The sequence below is a fragment of the Heterocephalus glaber genome, unplaced genomic scaffold (genome assembly GCF_053883595.1).
Source record: "Heterocephalus glaber isolate CG9 unplaced genomic scaffold, H.glaber_assembly_v1.0 deba00001509, whole genome shotgun sequence".
In the NCBI taxonomy this organism is placed as follows: domain Eukaryota; kingdom Metazoa; phylum Chordata; class Mammalia; order Rodentia; family Bathyergidae; genus Heterocephalus; species Heterocephalus glaber.
Window position 1 is genome coordinate 26,904,770 of NW_028258325.1, and position 21,055 is coordinate 26,925,824.

General features: G+C 36.3%; 1 long non-coding RNA gene and 1 pseudogene across 11 annotated transcripts in view; both read right to left on the minus strand.

Annotated features, from left to right (window-relative positions):
• The window catches only part of LOC106007952 (uncharacterized), a 192,040-nt gene that overhangs the window by 151,477 nt on the left and 19,508 nt on the right, over positions 1–21,055 (minus strand). For 9 of the 11 annotated variants that reach the window (XR_015441322.1, XR_015441318.1, XR_015441320.1 and 6 more), the window contains exon 3: positions 521–631. This is a non-coding gene — a long non-coding RNA (uncharacterized LOC106007952). The remainder of the gene's footprint in view (positions 1–520; positions 632–21,055) is intronic. The other 2 variants (XR_015441319.1, XR_015441321.1) reach the window with 1 other exon arrangement.
• LOC147825095 (transmembrane protein 216 pseudogene) lies at positions 12,501–14,929 on the minus strand (annotated as a pseudogene).

The window sequence follows — 21,055 nt, forward strand, 5'->3', positions numbered from 1 at the left end:
AGTTTCTGGAGGTATTTTGTTGCTTGATTTTCTCATGTTCCTGTTTGTTTGTTTTTGTTTTTTGTTTTGTTTCTGTGCTAAGGCTTGTGGAATAATTACTGTGGGTAACTTTGTTGCAAATATGGTGACCTTATTAGTTAATGTCTACTTTTCAGAGATGTTCTCTGGGTTTAGTTAACTACTGACTTTTGCCTCTGTCCCAGGATCCAACTACCTCCACTTATTTGAGAGAGGAGTTTGCAGTTCATTTGTGCCATTACTCAGTCCTTCTGGCATGGGCAAGAGTATTGTTAATGACTCCCAGGCAAAGCTGTCATGTAGTTGTTCTGTGGTTTGGTTCCACACAATCAATCCTTTCCCAAAATGGCACCGGATTAAATTATCTGATAATATGTCAAGTGGTGCACTGGATAGCTTCTCTAAATCTATCCATCTGTAAAGAAGCCATTCTCATAGTAAATGTTTTGTTTTGGTTTACACCAGCTGTGAGCTTTTCTTGGGGCTAGTGCTGTTGGCTTACCTGTTTTTCCTTGGAGTAGTCAACTCTTCCAGGCAGGCTTATCTCTTCTCCAGAGTGTTGGCCTCTTCTTCATTAGATTAGTTGTTTGATCATCATCTTTGCAGCCCTGTGCTGAGAGAAATCAAGGTGTAAAGCCTGTTAGGAGTTGAAAGTTTGAAGCAGGTGGGGACCTTCTTCATGTGGCACAAGTAGATGGTTAACCTTTTGGTTTTAGAACTGGTCCCATGCTCAGCTCCTAAGAGCAACTAAAAATACCTTGTCACATGACCCCTCTCCTATGCCTTCACACACTTTGGATATCTCTGACACTTGAAGGATCTGTCTGATATTAAAACCTCATCTCATTTGACAAGGTCCACCTAGATACTCCTCTTGATTAAATCTTCAGTTTGGATAAGATGGAATACTAGATTGATAAATACAGGGAAATGAATTATATACCTTGACTATATTTGAAATCTCTGTTTGCCATATAATTTAACCTAAGGTGGTTATACTTTGTTGTATCAACAGGTCCCACAACATTCAAGAGCAGAGAATTAGACAAAAGTGAACAGGGGTCATAGGAGTGATTTTAAAATTCTGCCCACCATGTAAGAATTGTGTTAAATAATTTGCACATGCTATTACTTTGTTATTTCACTATAGTTTGATTTTCACAACTTTATAAATAAGTAAAGCTACCATTTTGGAGGATATGAAACTTTGTCTAGGTTCTAGTACGGACACATTTAAATTGGATCTGAAATCCAATGTCAAAACATTTAATACCGCAAGGTTCCATCCTATTAACAGTTGCTTAAATATAAAGCAACATCTAATTTAGCAAAAGGGGTGAAATTATATCTTTTCAATAAAAATATAGATAAATATTGATTGTATTTTATTTGGTTTTACATCATGCTAATACATATCAGAAAATCAACATCAAAATAAAGTTAGACATCAAGATTTAAAAAATACTGTGAATATCTCCCTGACGTGCTGTATGTATGCACAACTGTAAATGTGCAATGACAAGTGGAATGATAAGCACTTGTTTAGTAGCAGTGAAATTATAAGATCTTATTCTTTGTAAATTTCACATAAAATTTTTATTTCTTCTTTTAGATTTTCTTTGAGTTTCTCTTCTGTGGAATGAAGCAACTTAGATGTATTAAAACTAAAACCTTATTCATAGAGATTGTGGATTCACAAACCTTATTCATACAGATTACTGATTCATAGAGATTACTAAAACCTTATTCATAGAGAACTCTATGACCTTTGCTCAGTGTACCTCTGTTGTACATACGAAGTATAAACTGTAACTATGGTGGATTTTATTTCCATGATGATTAAGCATGGCACAACTGACCTTCAGGTAGGAGCTAACTGGTGTACCTTAGTCATCCAAGCCTTTGAAAAGCAAAAATGTCTGAATAAAGAAGGGAAATACAGAGGTATTTGTAAGATGGCTTCTTTCCTGCTGAGATAGTGGGGAATATGAAAGACCCCCAAGAAGAGCCTAAATGCTAAGAATAATCCCTGTCCAGCAGCTAGCAAAACAATAGGACCTCTTATGACCATAAGGCAATGAATTATATCAGCTATGTGAAGAGCTTGGAAATATGTCTTTCACTAAATTCCAGATTAGGAGCCTGTTAACATCCTGATTTCACCTGAGTGAAACACTGAGCAGAACATCAAGATTAAATCTGTTAAAATCTTGACTGACTGCAGAAAACAGGAGATAAAATATTTGTGTTGCTCTAATCTCCTAAATATTACCATTGCTATAGTTTGATTGTGAATTCTTCCTTTTTGTGCTCATGTTGAAATTTAAACCCAGGTATGAGATATTAATAAGAGAGATCAGGGGACAGTGACTAGGGATCTTCCCTATTAAATGGATTAGTTTATTTGATTGAGAGATTAATGGTGCCTATGGTTAATCTCCAGTTTGGCTCTGTCTCTTGCATACTTCTTATTTCTTGTCATGCCATCCCTGTGTTGCCTAGTGAGCAACTTCCAGCAAGATATATGTGAATGTGGGTGTGGCTTCTTCAACTTGGATCAAAATTTGGAGTTAAGCAAAATAAATGTCTTTCCCTTATATTGCACCTAGTCTGTACTATTTGGCTATGAGCAACAGAAAAGATGCTAAGACACTCAGCAAATAAAAACTAGTAGAATATATGGAAGGATTTTTTTTAGTATTACAGGTTCTTCAAGCTCTTGTGTACATTTCTAAACCTTCACTGGACTCTTGAAGAAAAGCATGAGTGTATTCAGACACAAACATTGGTATCTTAACAACCAAACTAAATTGTCTTTTCAGGATGCTTCAAGGGACATAGACTTAAAAATTCATTTGTTGAAGAGCTATGGGGCAAGATTTGCAACCAGTATGTTTGATTGGTTTCTTGTAGAAAGGGAACTTGCCACATTTGTTTGCTTACTGGGAGATAAGACTTGGTTTATGGGGGCTCATGAATCATTATGGTAAAAAAAATGATAGTATAAGAAAATAAAGGAGTGGGAAAGATAAGATGGCATGACATCATGAGTGGTGTTCATGTTGTTTTTAGGTAGTAAAGAATGGAAACTCTGGGAATATATTGAAAATAATCTGAAATCAATATTGCTTTCCAACATATATGGGATTACTTTCATTTAGTAAGCTTTTGGGTATCCCTTTTATTTTTGTATATAATGGGTTCTAAAATTATTACATTATATAGCTTTTATAAAGAATAATTGTTTTTTAGACCTAAGATTATTTTTTTCTGTCAAATGATTCTACTATAGAGAGCTAAGTGAGGTAGAAATAGTCTAGGCAGTCAGAAAAGGCTAGGCCCTCAAGGAAGTCAGTGCAGAGAATGAAAACACATTACAACCAAGGCTGGAGGTGCATTTATTGAAGGATAGGCCTCGAGATAAAGATAGAATGACCATTCCTACATGCCTCCCCAAGGGATAGGCAATATACAATAATTGGTATTACCTGGTCCAATAAAGTCTAGATAGGCATCAGTCACCCAGGTGGATAAATAGGAACTCCTGATTCATCTCTTACTAAAAAGGTCTTTGTTCTTTCCATTTACACTTGCTACATGACCTGCTTCCCAATTGGATCAATATTACCTAAGTGGCTATGCTTGAAATCTTATTAGTCATAGTTTTGACTCACACTGTACCCACCTTCTGATTTTGTACTTGCCTCATAATTTTGCTCTATAAAACTTCCTCTGTGAAGTGGGATCTGTGGCAACCCACTTTCAGGTCCCCTCCTGTCTCTCAGGAGCTCTTTCTCTCTCTCTTTCAATAAATACTGCCTACTCTTTTTTTTTTTTTCTACTCATTTTTATTTATTCCTCAAAAAAACACCATAGGCTATCCAAACCTTGGTTTGTCCTTCTTTGGTCTCCATTATTACAGACACAAGTCGCTCCATTCATTACCCAGAAATGTACAAAATTCTGCTATGGTGATGAGGGTGCTTCATTCACATTTTTGGGCCTGTTCTGTGCTGGTAATGGCAACACCAGTAGTCACACATTTCCTGGGATTCCTGCCCTGAGCCATCACATGGACACACCCTGATGGCAGCCAGTCATCTGTCCACAGGGGAGTTTGAGTTTTTTCTGCTTCGATGCTCCCAGAGACAGATGCCTCCCTCACAACTTTATGCTTCCACAAAACCTAAAGTTGAATTCCAACAAAAGTCATCATGTAAAATGCAACCACCCCAGAGAGTAGTTGTGAAACCCAATGGTGCCAATATACAACTACATAAATACAACTAGCACTCCTCAATGGGCACAGATATGTACACACAAACAAAATCGTGTTGCTTCCACTGATATGTTCACTGGCCTGATTTCTGCTGGCAGGAGGGCAGAGGGAAATACAGCAGCAACACATACAGCAGAGGTCAGGCAGGACCAAATCGGAGGGTTGCAGAGTGGCAGAGAAAGAGGGCACTGTGTGAGTAAAGGCATGGGGTCAACAGAAGATGCCCAGACCAGAGTCATCCCAGTGCTGGCCAAGGCTGAGGGTGTGGGCAGGGGCAACAAGACTAATGTTTGAGCACCCAGTGGGCCCAACTTCCCACGAGGGCTGCCGTCTGTCCCGTGTATGTGCATGTATGTGAGCTTGCACACACAGTGGATTCTCACAGCACGTGTGAGGTAGATGCCATTCACTGCCCAAGGTCATCTCCAAAGTCAGTAGGACTGTCTGACCCTAGAGCTATGCTAATAGGGTTTCTTCTCATCAGAGAAATGTTCTAAGTCTGGACTGCTCAATACTCGTGGCTACAGAGTAGTACTTGAAATGTGGGCAGTGCAACCAAGAAGCTGAATTTTGTTTTGCTTTTAATTCACTTGAACATGATACTCATCTCCATTACTGATAAACTAGTTTAATCTCCATTGTTCACTTAAATTCATTTTTTTTATTTTGGGGAATATTAGTTAGGTATATCTGATATATAGTAGGTTAGGAGTTATTTATTTCCCCTTTGTCAGTTGTTCTAAGGAAATATTTTTTCCTTGCCTAATTAAAGGTATTTTTAAACAATAGTATTATCCTTCATGTATGTATGTGAAGCATTTTTTTCTCCAGTAACATAGCTATTTTGAAATATTCATGTTTCCCCTTATACACAGATGCTGATGAGCACAGGTGGTTTCTAATTCATCATTTTAATTAAAGATACATTATGCTTTATTATAAAATTTCAGTAATGTTATTTTTCATACTTATATTATTCTATTTTATCAATATTTCAAGAATAATGCCAAGACCATTTTCTATTACACAGTAAACAGGTAATGAAATTTAAATCAATAAGCATTTTAGTCCCTAAACATGCCACTTAGGATTAGGGAGAAATATGGTATGAATTAGTATCCTCCTTTTTGATGAAGGGGCTCATTTAGTAAGGAAGAAATTCATATGCTGAGACACTGCAATCTATTGGAAACACTCTAATAAAAAAATCGCTTGTATTTTCATACCAATGTACTGCTAAGGAAGCAAGAGTACGGAGTTAGAAAGCCAGCTATAATAAAAGCATTTATTAATAGTGAAAAACATTGATTAATCTATTACCCACTGCCTGTGAACTATAGGCGCTTAAAAGCAACATGTTAATAGAAATTCAAACGGCCAAAGAAACACTAAATTTGGAGCATATTCTCTGACATATACAGCATTCTTAGCTTATATGGTCTTTTTTTTTCTTTCTGGTTTTCCACATGCAGCTACATCTATTTACAATTAAATACATATCCCTAATATGTCCTCAATCCTTTTGAAATTCACTGTAAATATGTATCTCACAGTAGTAGGTGGACAGTCTGAACTAGAGAAGCATTGAAACAATGTCTAAATTTCTCAGCTCTGATCATATCACTGGATGCCCAGGAAGAGAACGGATGACATTTCCCTGATTACCTGACAATTTGCCTCACACAGCTCATTCTTTTTCAGAGGAGACAAAGTTTCAATTCCTTATTAAATGTGCAATAATTTGAGGTTTAGTGATTGAAAATAAAAAGAAGCTAGAGATAGGAATTGTGAGATACATCCACAAATATGTTGTTTTAACAATGGTAGACTTCTAAAAAAGAAAAAAAAAAGGGATCAGGGTTAAAGACTAAGGGACACAACTTAGAAATAATATTCTGCATGCTACTTCCCTCAATAGTTCTAGAAATTTAAGCTCATTTTATTAATAGACTAACTGGTGATATTCAATTTTCCTACTGACTACGGATTGTTGATGTATTTTTAAAAAGATTTAGACAATTCTCAACTTTGGGTTTGTCAACATGAACTAGAATAACTTTATTTATGGCCCCCCAGGGCTGAAAAGGATTTGGCAAAAATAAGATCTATTACTACCCATTGTGTTTTCAATATCCTTTGTGTTACACTTGTGCTATAAAGTAAATAAAAGGTTATTTCTTCTCTTCAATGTGTGCTTTGAAATTTCCTCAAAATGGAGTGATTTATATAGGAAGTGAACTATAAGTTCAAGTCAAAATACAAGTTTGGTTATTTAGTCAAAATACTGTCTGTCACTATGTTATATTTCTTTTATTTAACTGATTAGGAGATCAAGGTAGGCAACAAACCCTGCCTCAGTCATGGCACATGCCAAATCACCCAGTCTGAAACATATGAAACACCATAGTAAAGATCCTATCTTATATTGGCTGGATAGCAGTGTCTGGCCTTTATGCACTTGGGTTTTTCTCCACTATATTTTAGCCTCAGTTTTGTACATCTGTGGTGACGAAGTCATTAGAATTTTTATAGATACAATATTACCTAAGGCGAATATAATCCTTCTGTGTGTTAGCGAGTTGCTCCTCCTTTGAATTAGTTTTCTGATGGGTCTCATGAGGGAATGCTCAGGCTCTGATGATGCTAGAACTATTGTTTCTTTCCTGCTTACCCAGAAGCTTGAAGGGCATGTTGAGCTTAAAGGGGAGTTATGTTTTATGTACTTAAATGACAAACTACCTGTGTGTATATATATATATATATATATATATATATATATATATATATATATATATATTTTGGAGACTCTTTGAGCTAGAGGATTTATGTATATTTACTCTATTATTTATGTTCAATTATTTATATCAATACAAACACATGTATATTTATTACATACTTTTGTATTAGTTCAAAACTTCTTTATTCTCTTGCACAAATTATTTCAGCTATGGCCATTAGGCTGTCTTGCATTTGCCTCCACTGGCACACCCCTGTTTCAGATGGTGGTTGTTAATTCTAGTTTTGTTGTGGCAGAACTTCTTTAGTTTTGCATTTCATGGTGCTCCAGATTTTCTATGCTTCTTCCCTACCTCAGTTTTATGTAGGATCAGCTACCTATTCAAGGATATCTGGATCCTTTATATAAGAATAATGTTAAAAATTTAACATTGCATGTTGAATGTGATTTTTGTGCTACAAGAGTGTCATTACTTCTGGACCCTTACAGCAGACAGACATAAGAAAATATCTGTTCACATACTAATCACATTTAAGATTATTAAGCAAATGTCACTCTATATGCTCAGATTTCATAAAAATTGTATTTTTATGAAATGTGCAGTTCACTATACAGTCACATGTAGCACTCTGATGAAGTTAATACTAAAAAAGTGTTAAACTTATGAGAATACCAAAAGTGGCTTATTTACTATTATAGGATTCTTTTCAACCGCTCAGGGGTTCCGCTGCCTGCCTCGCAAGCACAAGGACCCAAGTTAGGTCCCTGGTACTAAAAAAGAGAAAAATAACCCCCAAATATGTGAATAATTAGAGCAAACAATAACTAATCCCAAGATCACACGCACACGGGGGCAAGGGGAGAAAGATGAAGAGAGAAAGAAAGTCTTCCTAAAGCTTTTTAAAAACTTTTACTTAAAATATCTATTTATGAAAAGAGGCAGAGGACACTGGACCACCAGAACAAGGTACTGAGTCCTGCTGCTCCCAGCCCAGAGTAGGGGCTTCTGAGCCACTGTCCCACTGCTCCTGGTCCAGAGGAAGGGGCATCCCGGCCACCATCCTTCCTGCTGCTCCCAGCCCAGAGGATAGGGCTTTTGGCCCACCTTCTGTCCCACTGCTCCTGGCCCAGAGGAAGGGGCTTCTGGGCCACCATCCCTCCCACCACTCCCAGCCCAGGGGGAGGGGCTTCTGAGCCGCCATCCAAGTGCTCCTGGACCAGAGGAAGGGGCTTTCCCGCCACCATCCCTCCCGGTGCTCCCAGCCCACAGGAAAGGTCTTTTGGGCCACCATCCCTACCGCTGCTCCCAGCCCCTGTCCCACCTCTCCCAGCTCACAGGAGGTAATCCATGCAGGCACCAACAGCCACCCCCCCAGTTGAAATGAGAAAACATGTAAAGAAGTCTCAAAACCAGACTTCCAGATCACCTACAGCAACCCCGAAGGGAAATGAGATGGAACACTCTGATACTCAACCACCTGGACCCACTGAACTGGCAACAAAAGGGGATCTGGAAAAAATGAAATCAGAAATAATTTCTCAGATAACAGGAGAAATTGTGCACTTAGTGCAAGACGTGATTAAAAAATCTAGAGAGGAGCTGAGGAACATGATGAAATCCCAACATGAGAAACAAATGGAATCCATAAAACAGATGCAAATAGATTTCCAGGACGTGGAAAACTCCATTGAAAGTCTACACAGCAGAATGAGCCAATGTGAGGACAGAATTTCAGATATAGAAGATAAGATTGCAATTAGTGACCAGGAAAAGAAAAATTGCTTCAAAATTATAAAGGAACATGAGAAATCAATCCAGCAGCTGCTAGATGATGCAAAAAAGAATAACATAAGACTGATTGGGCTCAATGAAGAAACAGGAGAGAGTGCAGGTGACATAAAAAATCTCTTCACAGAAATAATGGCAGAAAACTTCCCAAGCAGGGGAAAAGAGCTTAACATACAGATAAGTGAGGCATATAGGACTCCAAATAGCCTTGATGAAAAAAAAAATCTACACACAGGCATATAATTGTTAAGATTGCAGAAACACAATAGAAGAACAAAGTTCTACAAGCAGTTAGAGAAAAGAAACAAATCACATACAAAGGAAAGCCCATCAGAATCACAGCAGATTTCTCAATACAAACCATCAAGGCAAGAAGAGCTTGGAGTGACATATTCCAAGCCCTCAAAGAAAACAGCCTCCAACCCAGACTGACGTACCCTGCAAAACTATTTTTCAAAGTGGATGGAGAAATAAGATACTTTCATGACAAAGAGCACCTTAGGAACTTTGTGAATACCAAACCAGGCTCCAAAGAATTTACACAATATCCTAGGAACAAATATTGAGGAACACAACCCCAGAAGCAAAGCAGAATGAACCCATCTGGCATGACAAGAAATTAAATGTAAAGGGGGAGAACCCAACAAAAAGAAAAAGTCATGGCAATGACAAGTCAATATGTTTCAGTTATAACTATCAATGTTCATGGTCTCAATTCACCAATCAAAAGAAATAGACTGGCAGAATGGGTCAAGAAGCAAAATCCAACAATATGCTGCATACAAGAAACACACTTAATTCAAAAGGAAACTCATAGGCTGAAAGTTAAAGGGTGGAAAACAATACTGCATGTGACAGGAACCTGAAAAAAAGCAGGAGTAGCTATCCTCTTGGCAGATCAAGTAGATTTCAAACCAACACTAATTAAAAGAGAGGAAGAAGGACACTACATCCTTGTAAAGGGAAGAATCCAAGAGGAAGAGATGGCAATCATAAATATCTATGCACCAAACACTAGTGCACCCAACTATATAAAACAAATACTAACGGACATGAAAAGCCATATGTGCACTAACACAATTGTAGTGGGGGACCTCAACACCCCACTGTCACAAATAGATAGATCAACTAGACTAAAAATAAGGAATGAAATACTAGAACTCAATTGAACTCTTGAACAAATGAACTTAACAGATGTTTACAGAGTCTTCCACCCCACAAAATCAGAATACACATTCTTATCAGCTGCACATGGGTCATTCTCCAAAATAGACCACATACTCACACATAGAACATGTTTAAGTAAGTGAAAAGGAATTGAAGTTATCCCCTGTGTATTATCAGACCATAGTGCAATGAAATTGGAGATCCATAGCAAAAGAAACTGGAAAAATTTCATGAACATGTGGAAATTGAACAACACACTTCTGAATAACCAATGGGTCACAGAGGAAATTAAAGAAGAAATCAGACAGTTCCTTCAACTAAATGATAATGACAATACAACATATTGGAATCTATGGGACACCATGAAAGCAGTCTTACGAGGGAAACTCATAGCAGTGAATACGCATATTAGGAAAACAGAATGAGTCCAATTAAACAACCTGATGCTGAACCTCACGCTTCTAGAAAAAGAAGAACAGAACAATCCCAGAGCTCATACAAGGGAGGAAATTATAAAGGTCAGAGGAGAAATCAATGCAATGGAGACTAAGAGAATTATACAAAATATCAATGAAGCCAAGAGTTGGTTCTTCAAAAGAATCAACAAAATTGACAAACTCTTAGCCAACCTTGTCAGAAAAGGGAAAGAAAAAGCCCAAATCCACGCAATTAGGAATGAAAAGGGTGAAATCACAACAGATCCAGCAGAAATCCAGAGGACCATCAATACCTACTTCCAGATCCTATATGCCAATAAGATGGACAACACAGAAGAAATGGACAGATTCCTAGATAAGTATGAATTACCAAAGTTGAATGAAGAAGACTTAAAAATTCTAAACTACCCAATATCAACCAATGAAATTGAAAATGTAATTAAAAACTTATCAACTAAGAAAAGCCCGGGCCCTGATGGCTTCACTGCTGAATTCTACAAAACATTTAGAGAAGAACCGCTGCCACTACTGTTTAAACTCTTCAATGAAATTGAAAGGGAAGCAATACTCCCAAATTCATTCCTGTAAGCAAACATCACCTTGATCCCCAAAGCACAGAAAGACCCAACTGAAAAAGAGAACTATAGGCCAATCTCACTAATGAACATAGATGCAAAAATCCTTAATAAGATAATGGCAAACAGAATGCAGAAGATCATCAAGAAGATCATACACCCTGATCAAGTGGGATTCATCCCAGGGATTCAGGGATGGTTCAATATATGCAAATCAACCAATGTAATACACTATATCAATAGAGCCAAGGACAAAATCCATATTATTATCTTCGTAGATGCAGAAAAAGCATTTGACAAAATCCAACATGGATTTATGATTAAAAACCCTAAAAAAAATTGGAATAGATGGTCTCTACCTCAAACTGATAGAAGCCATCTATGAAAACCCAACACCCAATATCATACTAAATGGTCAAAAACTGAAATCCTTCACACTCAAATCAGGAACAAGACAAGGATATCCACTATCACCACTCTTGTTCAATATAGTTCTGGAAACATTAGCCACAGCAATTAGACAAGAGAAAGAAATAAAAGGAATAAAGATAGGAAATGAAGAAGTCAAATTGTCATTATTTGCAGATGACAGGATACTCTATATAGAAGACCCCAAGAACTCCACCAAAAGCCTTCTAGGCTTAATAACCAAATTCAGTCAAGTAGCTGGTTACAAGATCAACACACAAAAATCAATAGCTTTCCTCTACACCAATGACAGACCCACTGAGAGACAAATAGGGCAAATAATTCCTTTCACAATAGCATCCAAAAAACTGAAATACCTAGGAATCAACCTAACAAAAGAAATCAAAGACCTCTTCTCTGAAAACTATAGCACTCTGAAAAGAGAGATTGAAGATGATATCAGAAAATGGACAGACATCCCCTGCTCCTGGGTAGGAAGGATTAATAGAGTAAAAATGGCCATACTTCCAAAACTGCTATATAGGTTTAATGCAATTCCAATTGAGATCCCAGCAGCATACTTCATGGACCTTGAGAAAAAAATCCAAAAATTCATTTGGAACAAGAAGAGACCCAGAATAGCAAAAGCAATTCTAGGTAACAGAGACATGGCAGGGGGTATCACAGTCCGCAACCTGCTACTATACTACAAAGCTACTGTGATAAAAACAGCATGGTACTGGCAAAGAAACAGGCTTGAGGACCAGTGGAACAGATTAGAAGATGCAGAAACAATGCCAGACACACTCAGCCATCTCATCTTCGACAAAGGAGCCAAACACCCTCACTGGAGGAAAGATAGCCTCTTTAATAAATGGTGCTGAAAAAATTGGGTTTCAACTTGCCAAAGATTAAAACTAGACCTGAATCTCTCACCATGCACTAAACTAAAATCCAAATGGATTAAAGATCTAAATATTAAAATAGAAACTCTGAACCAGTTGGAACAGAGGTTAGGTAGAACCCTTGAAGACATCGGTGTAGGAAAAGATTTTATGAACAAAACTTCAGTTGCCCGTGAACTAGCACAAACAATGAACAAGTGGGATCTCTTCTTATTAAAAAGCTTCTGCACAGCAAGAGAAACCACCAGCAGTGTGAAGAGACAATCCACAATGTGAGAAAAATTCTTCACCTGCTCTCCCTCAGACAAAGGTCTACTATCTCGGATCTATAAAGAACTTAAAAAGATCAGACCTCCCAAATTTAAAGACCCAATCCAAAAATGGGCATCTGAAATGAACAGACATTTCTCAGAAAAAGAAGTAGAAATAGCAAATAAATGCATGAAAAAATGTTCAACATCACTGGTTATTCGAGAGATGCAAATGAAAACAATGTTGAGATTCCACTTCACTCCAGAAAGAATGGCTGCTATCTTGAAATCAACAAATAATAAATGCTGGTGGGTCTGTGGGGAAAGAGCAACCCTGCTCCACTGCTGGTGGGAATGTAGACTGGTGCAACCACTGTCGAAATCAGTACAGAGATGCCTCAAAGAACTAGGACTGGAAGTCCCATTTGACTCCGCTATTCCACTGCTGGGGATCTCCCCCAAACAATTAAAAGAATCATACCACAGTGATATATGTGTGTCCAGGTTCATAGCAGCATAGTTTGTAATAGCTAAAACTTGGAAACAGACCAAATGCCCATCAACTGGAGACTGGATAAAGAAAATGTGGTTTTTTAATAAAATGGAGTACTACTCAGCCATAAAAAAATGAGAAATTAGAGACATTTATAGCTAAGTGGATGCACATTGAGGCCATATTCTTAAGTGAAATAAATAGGACAGACATGTGTAAACACCAAATAGTTTCTCTGGTGTGAGAAACTGAAAGTGTAAATAAGGACTAAATGTATAATAGGTAATGTGAACTAGGAAGAAAAGGGTCAAAGGGGAAGGAAGTGGGAGGGCTAGGGGAAAGGATAGTAGGGAATGGGATTAATATGAGAAAATGGAAAAATAGGAACAAAATCTTTGTAAATAGGGAGGACTGGAGGGGTTGAAGGGAGGGCTGGGCAAGGGTGAAAAATAAGAACCAAGAGAGAATATGTAAAGGTGCAAATTTCCAATGATGAATGTCATTGTATTGTATACCTAAAATGTACCAATGATTAGAATGAATAATTGATAATGCAAAATAGGAAGAAAAGTTCCAAAGGGGTAGGGGTAGTGGGAGGGACAAGGGAAAGGAAAGAGGGGAAAGGAAAAATGCTGAGAAATGGAAAAAATGGAAATAAAGTCTTTGTAAATAGGGAAGGGTGGAGGGGGTGAAGGGAGGGCTAGGAATGGGGAAAAAATAAGAACCCAGATGCATTATGTAAAGGTACAATTCCCAATGAGAAATGTAATTGTGTTGTATACCTACAATGTACCAATAAAAGTATTTAATAAATAAATAAATAAATAAAATATCTAGTTATTAAAACCAGTAGTTGCTTCATGATCAGCATAGAAAAATAAGACTATGAGCTATATAAAAGATTATAAAGCTTAGTCCTCTTGAGGAGTAAGCATGGAGGAATAGACACTACCCACCCACAGAGAGAGCCTCGTAGCAATGAGGCCTTTGGTATGTATGTGGGACAGGTGAGGCACAGCAGTGTATAGGAACATATCATTCAGATCTTGCTGGAAATTCAAGGAGCCTATATGGTCCACACAGATGCTCTGTCCAATAATCAAACACGAAAATTTGAGGTCAGCATAAAATTGTTCTAAGAATCAGGATTGGCAAAGCTTTTCCTTCCTTATACTGGAGTGTAGGACAGCCTATCAAACAGGCTTATTGTCCTGGTCTACAGAAGCGAGAACAGTGGCCTTAGGGCTGGTTACCCAAATATCTGTTTTGAGGAAAAGCTGCATATTTTCCAAACCAACTTCGCCCATCCCATCTCATAGATGTGGTAAGTACTACCAGTATGTGTGGTGTCAGCCTGATAGCTTCAGGCTGATGTTCTTGAATTTCAAATGCTGTGCATACTATAGAAACCAGACAGGGTGTTCACCCAAAGTAGCAGCTCTGAGCCACACAAGGAGAACTAGAGAAGGCCAGTCATGAAGGCTTCTAGGCAGAGACATAGGTTTGTAGCAGCAGGTAATAGGAGGCCATCATGGTGCATGAGTAAGACATGCTAATTCCAAGTGGCAGCTTTCGTTGGCAGAGGTTTCATTTTATACCTAAATACAATAAAATTGTTTCAATTACAAGGAAAAGGACAAGAATCACTACATCCAGTACTAGGTTGACTGTTGGATATGTTAACAGAGGAATCTTTAGAAAGGAATGTAGAGTTCCTGCAGAAAATAGGTTAGAAATACCACTGTTTCAGAAAAAATTAGGATTCCCAGAGGAGTTGATGACAGTGGTTGACCTATGGAATCTCACTTGCTACACTAACTTTAGTGGCCATGGAAACTGCATATAAGCCAGCAGCCACTCCCAGATTCATTGCTAAAGCTGCAATTTAGTTCCATTTTAGTGAATTTTGACTCTTACAGTAATGAGTATATTTAAAATCATCATAATTCACAAGTAAATAAAAAACAACTATGATTAAGCTCTAGAAATACGCAACATAACTTTATAATGTACACTGAAAAAACTTACAAAAGTATGTCTCCATTTCAGTGTTCTGATCAAAGAATAAAATTATTGCCTTTCATTTCAATGGTTCTGAGTTCAGAATATGTTCTGGAATCCTTCCTTTATTGCAATAGACTTGAATAATATCTTCACCATTTATTTAGTTTCAACCTGCACAAATTTCACTTTGGCAAGTATGACACATGAATAGTGGTAAAATACAACTACTTCACATTTTGCAAAGTAGGATTTGTGATTCAACCATGTAATGGACATCTAAATTGCACAGCAGAAGTTATCAGAAAGTTGAGAACAGAGGGTGGACTGAGTAAGAATGAAATTCCAAGCAGTAAAAACCTTAGAATATAGTGGAAAGTATATCACTTGAATGCTTACTTCTTACTCAATCAGAATAACAATAGTATGAGACCTGCTGAAATTATTTTCTCCCAATTTTTACTAAAGAAAAATTCATGGAAAGTTGTGGTAATGTCAAGACGTACTCCTCCCCAGGAAGAATCTGCAGCAGCTTCTTTATGTATGATATTTTAGAAAATCACTCAATCAGCTTTTGCATTGATCACAAGGAAGAATACCTCTTACTTGTCCAAGAACAAAATTTATTTTATATTTATGAAGATCTAAGGAGCTAATGGGTATTTTTGCTTGTTTGTTTCTGCAGTTATCTCCATTCTAATTTGGTCCATTATCAAATTCTCTATGTCTAGTTTCCTTATGAAGAATATAGGGGTAATATAACATAGGATTGTTGCCAAGATTAAATAAATGTATACAAGCAAAGTGCTTAGAATATAGTCTAATATAGTTAATACTCTACAGCTATATGTTACTACCATCATTAATCACAGCCAAGAAAAATCAGGAGGTATGGGAAGTAGAACTTTCTTACAAGTTTTTCTTGGCAACTTGGAAAAAGTAGGATCTAGAATTTTGTACCTGTCCCACCTCATGTCTTACATCTAAACTGTCACATTTCATCTTTCTTCTATGAGTTTTTTAAAAATTTGTACCAGGGATCGAACTCTGGACATTGTGCTTGTGAGGCAGATGCTGGAATCACTGAGCTAAATCCCCGACCTATTCGTCTATAAAATTTTACTCACCTACTTAATGCTTAGTGAACACATAGATCATTTAATTTATAGATTGAATAAAATTATTTACTTCACATACATTATCCGAAAGAATACTTATGCTTTTTATTTTTTTCAGCAAGGTGCATTGAAATGCTAGATGAATCAAGTTTATAATTCTGCAAGCAAAACACTCAGGATGGTAGTTTACATTCAAATAGCAAAGAAAGGAAAATAAATCTTGATGTGTAATGCTATTGAAAGACTATTAACAAAAATGAGGCTTCATTTTACTTTTTTCTTAAATAAATTACAGTAAGGTATATGTTGGCTGTAAGTTAATGTAGTCTTTGCAGTTCATCTCTGATTCATATAGCATTTTACATTAAATCAGAAAACAGACCGGCTTTTCTTTGATGTGTTTTTATCCTGTGTAATAAAAAAATCTAACAAAATAATCCAACTAAAATATAGCTTTAATTTTGATTCACTATGAACTCATAATATTTCTAAAAATCTCCATGATCAAGAAAAAGGATGCTGTCTGAATTATTAAAGTTAAGTTGCTCTGGGTCTACAATCCATTTCTGTATGTCAAAAAGTAATCAATTGTTTAAACATGAACAACCTAGTGTCTCCCATGGTGTCAGTAAATATATTTATTATTGAGATCATAAAACACTGCTTTTATAAATCCTGCATTATTGTAAAAGCCATATAAACATACTAGTCTCTGAGGTCAGGTTGCAAAACAAAACAAAAGAAATGAAGAAAATGGCATTCCTAAAATCTTAATGGGCATTTGCCTTATTACACTATTTAAGGTGGTTGCATTTATCTGCTCCGAGTACATTCTGCAATCACTAAAATTCTCTCAGCTACAATTCAATTCTCATGGCAGGTTTTAATGTCTTCTTTTTCTGTATCTTAAATTTGCAAAAAAATATTCTTACTGGAAGAATCAGTGAAAACTATAAGTTACCTTGATCTTGATTCAACTAAAGGAATCTGGAACCAATGATCATTTCAATCCCTGCCAAAATTCATGCCGTTTATGTGTTAAGATGCCTTTGGCCCTTTATTTTGTTCATGAAACATGGATCATTTAATTTGATATATCTTTTAAAGGTATTTTAAGTAATAATCATAATGAAATAAATATTTAGAAATGTGCTAGACCTATTGCCCCCTTAAAATTGAAGCTTCGTGTTATTCAACCTGCAAATTAATCTTTATTTTTTAGATTTAAGCAAAGGTGTTCCCAATCATGGGGATGTAGAAATGTTTTCTGCTTTGAAATATTTGCTTGTCTTGTCATTCCTTTATGTTATGACAAGCTTAGAATTTATAGTTTGTTGTTACTGTTTTTAGACAACTCTCAGTAATAGCAGCAGTTGGGAAGCATTCCTTATTGTTTGTACCCAATTGGTAATCCTCACCATTGGCACATTTCTTAGTCTTAATCTTTGCTGTCTGAAACACAGTCTCATTTCTAAGCCTATCATCATGAGAATTTACTTCAACTAGAGCACTCAACATTCAATATGCTTATGTCAAAATGGAAGGCTATTTAAATAAGACTTTAATTAAACACCACAATGTACTGATTTTTTATAGTTTCAATGATTCAGGAAATTTCTGATATTTAGCTTACAATCTCAACGGTGCAACCAATTAATCATAAAATTTTTAAAGCTCATTTGAAGAATATTAAGAATATTATAAGAATAATTTTTTCAATGTAGTCATCACTTATCTAGTTAATCTCTTAATTTTCTTAGTGAGAAAAATAGGGAGAATAAGGAAAACACAATAGATTGTTTAAATATGACTATAACTCTTACTCTAGTAGATCGACTAGGTGGAATATATGCACAGAATCTCTTTAACGTTTCCTAAGGCTGTCATATTTACTCTATTATCATATTCACAAAATAAGCTTCTGTCCCTGGATTTTGATTATTTAAAAATTTCTGATTGTATCTGATTTATTTAAGATTTATCTCCTATAATTGAGGCTCAAGTATTCAAGTATCAAATTAGTTAGTTATTGGTTCAGGGATTTAGCTCAATGGTTCTGGCGTCTGCCTCGCAAGCGCAAGGTCCTGAGTTCGATCCTCGGTACCAACCCCCCCCCCCCCAAAAATTAGTTAGTTATTTAACCCCATTTGCTGGTGGTCTTTAGGAAAACAAAATACTTTCAGCATTTGTATCCACCTAATCCTCATCCCCAATCTAAGAAATTATCTAATCTCCTAGTTTGCAAACTGTGAATCCCAAGTCATCTCATTCAGTTTTTAAAAATTTATCTATTAAAGAATCAAACATGTATTGGTTTGAAATTTGAGAAATTGGTGATCAATTCTAGCAGTTTATGACCTGCCATTTATACTGGGTACTCTTTTACAGTCTAGCTGAATCTCCTAACAAGACTCCTACTCAGAGTCTCACATAAACTTGTGCACATGTCTTACTGTTGTTAGATCAAATGTACTCCCTATTGTAATTCTGTAGAAAACATGGTCACCCAACATGAGCACAGTAAGACAGAGAAATGTAAATAGGTACTACTGAAAGCCAGCACAGAGCATAAATACAGTATCTTACTTTCTTTCCCCTAGTTTGGGTCCTTGAATTCTAGGGGTTTTTTTCTAAGCAGTAATGCCTCGTAAAATACCCATGACAACATGTGTATTTACAACTAAATGATTTGTCACTTAGCACTGATCCACAATAAAGAAGTAAACTCTACCTTAGTGTCTAGGAGGGTGGGTGTTCGCTTTGTCATGTACTCAGACTCATTACTTCTTTAATATGTTAGTTATGTTCTTCCTATAGGATCTTTAGCAGAAAATCCTTTCAAATTTCCACATGACCACTTATAAAGGAAGAAGTAACCATACTAGCGTGATTTTTGCTTTCTCTTTGCCTAATTTACCTATTTTTATCAAGGTATTACTAATACATGGTGTAGGTTTATTTCTAAGATAATCAATATATTTAGTGTATTTTTATAATCCCTACTGAGTTTTTGGCAATACTTACTTTTTTAAATTAAAAAAACTGAAGTCCATTGCTTGCTTGTACGTACTTTCTTTGCTGTCTATATCTTTACCTTGGTGTCTTTAATACACCCACTCAAATCTGAATAAACTGTATATTTCTCACAGATGTTATAATTTATTTACTTCTAATTATACTAGCTTACTTTGAGGATTTTTATCTTCTAGGTATTATGGTTTAGATATAAAAGGTCCCCCCCTCGTTGGAGAAGGCAGGTCACCCAAGATGTGACCTAGGAGTGTCTTTTCTTGTCTCCTTGATCTCTTCTTGCTCAGCTTCTGAGCCACCATGGGTTGAGCAGCTGTCTTTCACCGTACCCTTCCACCAGGCCATCTCTACCTCTGGGCCAGCCAGCCATGGACTGAATCCCACTGGAAACTTTTGCCAAACAAATCTTTCTTCCTTCAAATTGGGAGTGTCAGGCTTTTATCCCAGCAACAGGAAAGTAATTCATGCACTAGCTATTCTCTAAAATCATCACTGTCATCCATAAAGATACACACAATATTTATATTTAAGTGATGTTTATTTAAAAAAAAGAATAAGAGAAGGGGACTGGGAGGAGGTTATCAAAATTTCATAAATCTAGAAGATAATAGATCTTAAGAGGCAAGGATAGGGCAAGAAGGATAAATAATAGAAACAACTGAGAAATATATGTTGAGAAAAATGAATCTGTTTAACATTTATGCTGTTTTAATCTTTTTATAATTTTACAATGTTTATTTCATATTGATTTTCCCTACGTGCTCACCAAGTATACCTCTATTTTATAATGGTTCTGACTATGCTTCATTTCAAAACCAAACCAAATCAAGCAAAATGAAACCTAAACTGTCTCTGGGACAAGGTTACATGTTGCAATTTTTGTAATGATATTTCTTTACTAAAATATCAATTAATTAAAAATGAAAAATACAATAGAAAGGGAAATAGTAATTAAGAGGAAGCAATGTCTCTAAGTAATATGGGTAGGACTGGGAAAATGTTAAGGACACATCCAATTTTGTAGATCCATTCAGTTTGATTATTACTGTCACTAAGGGTAGTATTTCTTCTCTTACAAACCTAATAATGAAAATTTCAAATGGTTTTTCAGTTTTCTGATTATGCAAGCCACTCTCTAAACATGCTTTTTCCATTTTTCCCTCTTGCTCAATAATATATTCCTATTTTTTTCACCCTGTATAATCCTTTTATTTTGAAGCAAGTCTGACCTATTTAACCAAGACAGTGCAGTTCAAATATTGCTACATCTCTTCTGAAATTGAATCATAGAACCCTTGTGGCTTTTGCCTGAATCGTGTAGAATTCTGAGTACTGCAATGTAATCTGTTGGAATCCAGCCATCATATCCTAGAAGCTTGGGCCATACGGACATATAATGTGTAGGTTTTCCAGTTGACAACCCTAGCTGAGCAGTCATTTGAAAGCCAGCATCAACTCAGCTAAGTGAGTGAGTTTTCTTGGGTTTCTAGCACAAAGCTTCACATGACAGCCATTCAATCTAACTGGATACAATTGCTTGAAAAACCCCAAACAAGTACCATTCAAAGAATTATGAAAGGTAATAATGCACTGCTGTTTTAAACAGCTACATTTGGAGTATTTTGAGTATGCAAAAAACATAAACATAAAACATATCTACTTATGCAGCAATAAACAGCCAAAACAGAGACCTGAGCCAGCAGATACTTTATTGCAAATAGTAACTTGTTTCTAGCCTAAAATTCCACATTGTATTATCAAAAAATGTTCAAAGAGAAAATTAAAGAACAAAATTGAACTTGGCTGGGACATTTTTGGATTAAACTATCAATTTTCTCAATGCACTC